The sequence below is a fragment of the Chiloscyllium plagiosum genome, chromosome 23 (genome assembly GCF_004010195.1).
Source record: "Chiloscyllium plagiosum isolate BGI_BamShark_2017 chromosome 23, ASM401019v2, whole genome shotgun sequence".
NCBI lineage: Eukaryota > Metazoa > Chordata > Chondrichthyes > Orectolobiformes > Hemiscylliidae > Chiloscyllium > Chiloscyllium plagiosum.
In genome coordinates, this window is record NC_057732.1 from 5,386,304 (window position 1) to 5,396,376 (window position 10,073).

Sequence of the window (10,073 nt, forward strand, 5' to 3'; positions counted from 1 at the left end):
ACTGCATCCACCTGGACACCCCGCGCTGGCCTATTACCTGCCCTCGGCCTCTTCATTTCCAACTGCCGCCGGGACATTAACCGCCTCAACCTGTCTACCCCCCTCCCCCACTCCAACCTCTCACCCTCACAATGTGCAGCCCTCCATGCCCCGCTGCTCCAATCCCAACTTCACCATCAAACCAGCAGATAAAGCGGGGAGCTCTGGTAGTTTGGCGCATTGACCTCTACACCGCTGAAGCCAGTCGCTAACCCGAAGACACCTCCTCCTACTGCCTCCTCGACCATGACCCCAATCCCCATCACCAAACCGTGATCTCCCAGATCATACACAACCTCATCACCTCAGGAAATCTCTGCCCTGCCCGGTTCTACCTCCTTCCCAAGATCCACAAGCCTGACCACCTTGGCCGACCCATTGTCTCAGCATGCTCCTGCCAAACTGAACTCATCTCTACCTACCTCGACACTGTCCTATCCCCCCTAGTCCAGGAACTCCCCACATACATTTGAGACACCACCCACGCCCTCCACCTCCTCCAAGAGTTCCGTTTCCCTGGCCCCCAATACCTCATCTTCATCGTAGACATCTAATCCCTCTACACCTCCATCCGCCATGACCAGGGCCTCAAAGCCCTCTATTTCTTCCTCTCCCGACGTCCCCAACAGTACCCTTCCACTGACACTCATTCGTTTGGCCGAACTGGTCCTCACCCTTAACAATTTCTCCTTTGAATCCTCCCACTTCCTCCAGACCAAAGAGGTAGCCATGGGCACACATATGGGCCCCAGCTATGCCTGTCTCTTTGTTGGCTATGTAGAACAATCCATCTTCTGTAATTACACCGACACTACTCCCCACCTCTTCCTCCGCTACACTGATGACTGCATTGGCACCACCTCGTGCTCCCGCGAGGAGGTTGAGCAATTCATCAACTTCACCAACACATTCCACCCTGACCTTAAATTTAACTGGACCATCTCTGACACCTCCCTCCCCCTCCTGGACCTCTCCATCTCCATCAGTGACGACAGACTTGACACTGACATATCCAGTGAACTCAGACAAAATGGGCTGTGTGGACTGTTCCTGCGCTGTAACATTTCTGTAATTCTATGCTCCTAAACAATGTAGAGACTGGGATAGGGGATAACTCATAGAAGACAAGGCTATGGTTAACGTATTAATTAAGACTTTGCGTTTGTTTCTGGCAAGACCATGGTGACAAAGAAAGAATTTCAGATGTCAGGAGGTTTCAAAATTGATAAGATGGTGTCTTGGATAGATATTGGTACTTAAAAGTTGACTGGGACCCAATGAGAAGCATCCGAGGATACTGAAGGAAGTGAGCATGGAAACCTTAGAGGGACCTGCCAGAAATTTTCAATCACCCCAGGATATGGATAGTGCCAGAGAACTGATGAATTGGAAACATTATGCCCTCAAAAAATAAAAACGTCCAAGGATTAACCCAACAATTACAAACCAGTTTAACTTTGTTAATGAGAATAAGTCGAGAACAATAATTTGGGATGGAAATATTAGTCACATGGCCAGAAGTAGGTTAATTAAGGACAGTCAACATGAATGTTTTAAGGGAAAATCATGCTCAATTATCTTGTTGAAAGCAGTAACAGAGAGAGTGCTAATGAGGGTAACACTGTTGATATGGTGTATCTGGACTTCCAAACAGTATTCAATATACTGTGCTGTACAGAGCTTCAGTCTGTTTCAGTACATGGTTGAAGAGTTCTCCTCCTCTCTCCACAAGAATCTCAGTGAGTCTCTCTCTCACTGCAAACCCCAGGTCATCTCCTCTGCCCTGAAGCTCTCCAACCATGTACTGAAACAGACTCGCCTCTCTGACCTATCACCTCCATCCCCACCCCCATTCCCCTATTGTACTCTTTGCTACCTTCCCCCCAGCCCCACCTCCCCCATTTATCTCTCCACCATGGAGACTCCCTGCCTCCATTAGGAAGGGCTTTTGCCCAAGACGTCGATTTTCCTGCTCCTCGGATGCTGCCTGACCTGCTATGCTTTTCCAGCACTACTCTAATCTAAGCCAGAGACATTTCCCCAGGTCAGGATTGCCTGGCACGAGGGGTCATTGTTTTAAGATATTAGGAGAAAGGTAGAGAGGGAAAGTCCGAGGAAGGTTCTTTACGCAGAGAGTTGCCAGTGGTGGTGGTGGTGGAAGCAGAGTCATTAGGGACATTTCAGCAACTCTGGACTGGCACATGGATAGCAGTGAGCTGAGGGGTGCGTAGGTTAAGTTATTTTATTTTACATTAAGATTAATCCTCGGCACAACATCGTGGGCCAAGGGCCTGTTCTGTGCGTACTGTTCTATGTTCTAAATCTCTAGGATGTGGTCAGCCACCCTATTAAAGGCAAGTTGCTTCTTTTGCTCCAATGCCAAGGAGGATAGTTTCACTGGCAGAGGAGAATGCCATATGCTTTATCTCCAGAAATGATGTATAGAAAATGGGACAGACAACAGCGTGCATTTACATAGCGCCTTTCACTTAGTAAACATGTCCCAAAATGACTGACAAGGTCATCAACCGCCATATTGGAGGTGTTACAAGTGGCGACTGAATGCTTGGTCAAAAATCAAGGTTTCAAGGACTAGCATAACAACAATAACAAGTAGAGGTGGAGTGAAGCAAAATATAGAAATCAAAATAGAAAGGGGGGCGCGCAGCTCAGTGGTTAGCACTGCTACCTCACAGCGGCGGGGACCCAGGTTTGGTTCCGGCCTCAGGTGACTGTCTGTGTGGAGTTTGCACGTTCACCCCGTGTCTGCATTGCTTTCCTTTAGGTGCTCTGGTTTCCTCCTGCAGTCCAAAGATGTGCAGGTTTGGTGGATTGGCCATGGGAAATGCAGAGTGACAGGGATTGGGGAGGACGGTTGGTGTGGATTTGATGGGTCGAATAGCCTGCTTCTAAAGTGTAGGGATTCTGTGAAAGTACTGAAGAAGTTCCAAGTAACAGTCATACCAGACTCAAACATTAATTCTGTTCTTAGACCCGCTGAGTTCCTCCAACACTTTCTGTTTTTATATCAGATGGGGACTACGGAGTTGATTAGGGAGGAAATTGCAGTAATTAGGATGCCTAACAACAGCAGAGAATGGGGGCTTTAGGGTAGAGTTAGAATGAAGGCTGGTGGGTTGGGGGGAAGGATATGGGGATGTTGCAAGGGGCCACAATTGGAGGATTGCAGACATGTTAATGGATGGTAAGTTTGGCACAGGTGAACAAGCTAGGGGCAGGTGAGACCATAGAGGAATTAAAGTGTAAGGAACCACACATTTAAAAGTGAGATACCACCATTATAGATCAGTAAGCATAGAGGTAAACAGGGAGCAAGACTTGATGCCAATCCAGTTGTGGGTAACTGATGAATGATGGTGAATAATTAAGTAGATCATCGGAGTAATGTGAAAGATCTGAGACAGCTAGTGGATGTTCCAAGTCAGAGTTGAGAATTGATAACTATTGCGGATTAACCTTGCGAACACACTTAACTAAAACCAGGTTATTTGTTTATGAAAAGCTGTTAAGAATAGCAAAGGGAGATCGACTGAAATCCTCACAGGCTAAATAGCCAGACCTGAACCTGATGTCGAGCTCACTGCACGTTTCAGCAAACCTGCTGAAAAGGAACAAACGGCTTGATGCAATTTTCAAAAGCTGTACACAAGAGTTTTACAAGAGGAACTGCAAACCAGACTGTAACAGCGGCTACGTGACGGAGAAAATCTGAAAATGACCCTAGAATGCAACAGCAGTCTGCTCCAAGGCGTTACTGCTGAAAATGGAACAACTTATGACAAAACGTTTCAAAAGAAGACCAAACCAGGACATAGGAAGGTCACTCCTAACATCTGCCAACGTTGAAAAATATTTTCAAATCAGGTAATTACAGACATACACAGCAGGCTACTGGCAGTTACAAACGGTTGCTCAGGCATTTTTTAAAAAAATGAAATATTGTTTGTTCACAATTAAATGGATGGGATTATAAGTTTTTGACAGAAAATGAGGAGTAGGTCAGTAGCATGATGACATTATCGGTCTACTCACCTTCAAGTTAACGTCTAGTTTAGATGACCAGGAACATCCTGTACTCTGTTGAGAGGTGCAGCAAATGCTCAGTTCCTGAAGTACAGCGTGAGCCTTTCTGAAAATATTCAGTTAGAACCTCATTGATTTGCCCTGCTCCGTTCTGGTGAGGACTGAAGGGTGGAGCCCGACAGCTCCAGATGTTTCAGTAGACATTTCCCTCCTCGTATTTCTCCTGACATGTGCTTCGTATAGATGCCTCTGCCAAAAACGACTAGCTCACAAAACCTTACACTGTCTCCATTTACTTCGGCTGCTCAGACTCTGCTGACATCTGGATGTGTGGACGGGTGGTCAGCGATGAGTTGCGGGGGTGGGGGGGAGGTTGGAAAGCATGAACAGACAACAAAAAGGGAAGAAAACTCCAGGCCAGCTGAAGTTTCAACTGCTTGGAACACACGTTCTTTAAACCTCACCACATTTAAATCCAACTGAGGCCCTACCCAGGTTAAGGTTTAGAAGTACAGTAAACCCATTTCTGTACTCTTGTGTGATTGGCCTGGGGATTACAGCGCACGCCGAATACCATTTTAGCTAAGCACAGCTCAAGTGGAAACACACTGAAATCTCTTTTAATGAACTGATCCAAAGCTAATTAGTTCCAGACATGAAGGGAGAGGAGGGAAGAAAAAAAATCACAAGGCAGTCGTTTAAATGCCCAGAAACCCACTGTCGAGCAGTCGCATGACCAGTTCTGCAGATTCATGAAGAAGAAAGACAAACAGAAAGTGCAAATCCATTTTTCCTTAGGGTGACAAGGTCAGTTCACTTGTAGAATTGCGGTAGTTGGGAGTAACCCAGAGGCCACAGGCAGATCTTGTAACCTGGGGTCAGGACTCCAATAGTGGGCACATTTTTGAGGTCTTGAGCCCACACTGGGGGACAAGAGATGCCTGAAGTGGCGGCCTATTCGTTGCCAGAGAGCTTCCTTGCCACCCAATCGATGGACAGGAGGACATGCGAGTCAGGAAAACTGAAAACAAATCCTTTTCAACTTGCCAACTCCAATGTCAGCTACAGCCCCCTCCCCAATTCAAGCTCAGAACATATGAAAATACAAACAATAAGCAGCAGTAGGTATTCAGTCCCTTGGGCCACTGTACCATTGAAGATCATGACTGGTCTGATTGTAACCTCAAATATGCAGTCCCTTCAACTCCTGATAACCCAAATCTTGCTTAACAAGAACTCATCTACCTCTGCCTTTGAAATATTCAAGGGCTCTGTTTGCATCAACGTTTCATGAACAGAGTTCATGACTTTGCAGGAAAAAAATCCACCTCATTTCTGTTTTAAATAGGTGTCACCATATTTTTGAAAACAGTGACCCCTAGTTCTAGATTCTCCCACAAGAGGAGATATCTTCTCCTCATCTATGCTGTCAAGCTCCTTCAATGATACGGTGGCTCAGTGGTTAGCACTGCTGCCTCACAGCGCTAGGGACCCGGTTTCGATTCCACCCTCAAGTGACGTCTGTGTGGAGTTTGCACGTTCTACCTGTGTCTACGTGGGTTTCCTCCAGGTGCCCTGGTTTCCTCCCACAGTCTAAAGATGTGCAGTTTAGGTGGATCGGCCGTGCTAAATTGCCCGAAGTGATCAGGGATGTGCAGGCTAGGTGAATTAGTCATGGGAAATGCACGGTTACAGGGATGGAGTGTGTCTGCGTGGGATACCCTTCAGATGATCAGCGTGGACTCGCTGGGCCGAATGGCCTGCTTCCACATTGTAGGGATCCTATGATTCCACCTTATAAGTTTTAATCAAGTCACCTCTAACTCTTCTAAACTCCAGCAGATATAGGTCTCGCCTGTCCATTTGAGGCAAATGTTCTCTGAACTGACCTCCAACACAGGGAAACCGCAGACTTAGACTTACCCCCAGCCCCATATTGCTCTACTCCAGTTTGATGCTACTGATGAGTTTTGGCTCCCATTCTATGAACTAAGGATCACAAAGAACAAAACTAACCCACAGAGTTGGCATTTCTGGGTACTGAACAAATGAGGGGCCAATCTTTCTAGGTATTTAGTAAACAAAATAATTACTCACAAAAGTAGGTCACCATTAATTCGCATTCACCACATGGAAATAAGTCACTCGAGAGATTTAAGACCACTTAATCCACCTGCTGATTGGTGCCTGGTTTGTTACAGTAATCTGATTTAACTGACTAGTGCAGTAATCTCTTTACAAACAGACAAGAATATACCAGCTTCAGCAAGTGAGCAGGTCATGATCAGAGGTGCTGATGACAAGAGACAATGGTTCCCTCTGACAGGAACTACCCGAGTTCATCCACAGGGCAGTTATCATTGAATCGTTTAAAAACATATGTCCCACCCTTGGTCCAGATACATTATGTTTTAACACTTGGAGGATTTCACACAGTTGGCGAAGTTGCCACTTTATTTCAGTTCTTTGGACTTTTGTGCAAATTCTATCCAGAGAGAGGTGCAGCGTAAGCAGTTATTGTGAGAACATGCTGGCTGGAAAATGCTCATAAAAGCTTCAATGCAGATTGCAGGCTGATCTAAACCAACTTTGGCTTCCATTTGTACACAGTGTTTGGAGAAACGTATTTGCATACTGTACACTTGTGGCTTACCACTGCTGTGTGACCTCTGCTGAACCTGGCTTTCACTGAAATGAGGAGCCATTAAACCACATTGCCATAAAAAGCAATATTGAGACAGAACTGGAGCTTCTTCTAATCTCAGTGTTCGGAAAAGCTATGGGAGAGCTTCAGGCCTTAGTAAGAAATCTGAACAAATAAGAACAGCATTTGTATTGTCGGCAATGGGAAAGAGTGCCCCAAACTGTGATTGTACAGAGAGGTCAGAGTAATGAAATTCTGAAGCCAGGGAGAGGTCAGGTTGACCTAAATCCACCCTGAAAGACAGGTAGAGCAACTTTCGACTGAGGAGGTCCTAAACAAAAAGGAAAGAAAGAGACGGTGGCCTAGAAATTGTTCTTTGAGGAGCTGGCAGCTGGTGAGAAGCAAGCAAAAATAAAAGAACAACATTCTGAACGCTCCATGAATGTAATTTATCCGCAGTGAATGTTCACCATCAAAGCTCGGAGATGAGGCGGGGGAGACTATTGATCTGCATTGGAGTACATTGATACTGATATATCGAGTTGCTGATGCCTGAGAGTTTGGCCAACTAAAAAGTCACCTCATTACAGATTGATTGTCTTAGGCATTTGAGATCCTGTCATAAGAGCATGTCTGCTGAGAGAGAAGAACATTGTGCCATTTTTTATTCATTTACAGGGTGTGGGCATTGCTGGTCTGGTCTGCATTTGTTGCCCATGGAGAACGTGACGGTGAGCTGCCTGGGTGAGCCCCTGCACTCTGAGTAATGTTGATATATAGACCATGCTGTTACAGAGGGAGCTACAGTGAAGGAATGGTGATATTATTCAGAGTCAGGAAGCTCTGTGCTTTGGAAGGACTCGCGAGTGGCAAGGTACCCGTGTTCCTGTTGCCCTTGCCCTCCCAGACAGTGAAGGCCACAGATTTGGAATGGGATGCCAAAGCAGCCTTGGTGTATCGGTGATCTATAGGACAACTCACCCAGTTTTGACACACATCGCCAGATGTTTAGTCAGGAGGCTCTTGCAAAGTTGTTTGGCCTGGGTATACCTTTACCATGCCCGATAACTCAATTAATGCCAGTTGGTCCCTCTGGTATTGTTCCATTGGACATTTGTTATGGGGTAGGTGGAACACAGTGTCTCTGGGGAGCGGACTGGCACACATATGAGACAGGAACATGAGGGGACAGCTCACCATCCTCACAGCTACCCACAAGTAAGTCCAGGTCACAAAGAATCAAGAACAATCTTGCTGCCCCCCCCAAGGCAGATTGTGTGCCTACATCATGTGGAATGGTTGCCAGGAGAATGGGGGTGGGCATCATGTGGCTAACAGCCAGCAGCAAGGACCACTCCTGTAGGAAGATGCAGGCCTTGCCCTTTCTCCCACTCCGCACTGCCACTAGTCTGACAGGTACCACCTCCCACATTTCTGGGTGTGAGGCTCAGTCTCTGGTCCTCCCCCTGCAGTACCGGCAGTGGTCACTGCTCCCAGTGGCACTGAAGAGCTGCCAGCCTCTGATTAGCCAGAGGTGTGACATTCACCCTGCAGAACCCGAGAGCCCTGATGCTGACCAGGAGAGTGCCTGATCAACCTTTAATCTCATCCAGGCACCCAGGAAGGATTGTGGCAGGGTTGCCATAAACTTGTTCTTTGAGTAGCTGGTAGCAGATAATAAGCAAGAGAAAGTATCGCTGTTATCGCTGTCTGGGCCACCATTTGTAGCCCATCCCTAATTGCCCAGAAGGCAGTTAAGAGTCAGCCGTATTGCTGTAGGTCTGGAGTCACATGTAGACCAGACCAGATAAGTAGGGCAATCTCCTTCTATAGAGGACATTAGTGAGCCAGATGGGATTTTGCAACAACTGAGAATTGTCTATTCGATTTTTAATTCAAATTCCACCATCTACCACGTTAAGCAGTAATTCCAAATAAACCTGTTGGACCATAATCTGATGTTGTGGGATTTTTTTTAAAACTTTGTCTACCTCAGTCCAACACCGGCTCCTCCACATCATGGCTACCATCTACCAAGGCAGGATTTAAGCCCAGAACATTACATACGTCTCTGGATTTAGAGCTGCATGATAATACCATGTCTCAACCATTGCGGAACAAGAAGACGATGAAGCAATGGAAGAGTCAATGACATTGGTCATAATCTGGCAGAGAAATGTCTCCATTCGGATCCTAACAAGCTCAGAGCTGTAGTGACCAACAGACATATAAACAGTGTAATGACTTGATTGATTGGTGAACCAAAGTTATTGCTGAGGGTGTCAGTGTGTGAATATCTCTGCACGTTCGCTGCGAAGGACGTGTTGGGGTGGGGCGGGGAACTGTTGGGGCACAGACTACTGTGCTTTCACTCAAATCAAACTAGCAGCACCAGCTCGTCCCAGCAGAGACACAGAGGCTCCCATCAGCCACTCGCCAGGGAAACAGCACTCCCCAGAGAAGGCTTATTATTTTAACTAAAATGAGAAAGATCATTTGCTAATGATCCCCAATAATATCCTGGAGGAATACAGGGTACAGCAGTCCAGCGCGTGAAATCAAAAATGGAAAGGTTATTGAAGTTGAATTTCTAGTCCACAGGGGGCGGGTGTCATTAACCAGGCCAGCATTTACTCTCCATCCCTTATTTTTCTTTCATTCATTCACGGGTTGAGGGCGTCACTGGCTACATCCATTCATTGCCCATCCCTAATTGCCCAGAGAGTAGTTAAGAGTCAACCACACTGCTGTGGGTCTGGAATCACATGTAGGCCAGACGAGGTAAGGATGGCAGATTTCCTTCCCTAAAAGATATTAATGAACCAGATGGGCTTATCCCACAATCAGCAATTGATTCATGGTCATAATTAGACTCTTAATCCCAGATTTTTAATTGATTAAAATTCTACCATCTGCTGTGGCAGGATTTGAACCTGGGGACCTAGAACATTACCTACCTCTCTGGACAAGTAGTCCAGCAATAATACCTCTTGGCCATCACCTGCCCTGAAGAAGGGATGGTAAGCTGCCTTTCCTACTTGCTGCAGTCCATATGCAGAGCCTAACACAGACCATATGGAATAGGTAAAAACCTCCACCTGCCCTCCAACGCATCTCGTCTACATCCCACACCTCCGCCCTCAGACCCCACCCCTCCAACTGTAACAAGGACAGAATGCCCCTGGTGCTCACCTTCCACCCTACCAACCTTCGCATAAACCAAATCATCCGCCGACATTTCCGCCACCTCCAAACAGACCCCACCACCAGGGATATATTTCCCTCCCCACACCTTTCCGCCTTCCGCAAAGACCGTTCACTTCGTGACAACCTGGTCAGGTCCACG

General features: G+C 46.6%; 1 protein-coding gene across 4 annotated transcripts in view; it reads right to left on the reverse strand.

Moving 5' to 3' along the window:
- The window catches only part of rassf8b (Ras association domain family member 8b), a 121,417-nt gene that overhangs the window by 64,964 nt on the left and 46,380 nt on the right, over nt 1-10,073 (reverse strand). Inside the window, exon 1 of one of the 4 annotated variants that reach the window (XM_043713358.1) lies at nt 4,093-4,602. The exons of the other annotated variants lie outside the window; for them this stretch is intronic. The gene's annotated coding sequence lies outside the window, so the exon portion shown is untranslated. Of the gene's footprint in view, nt 1-4,092; nt 4,603-10,073 lie in introns of those variants that run through there. 4 annotated transcript variants of the gene reach the window in all.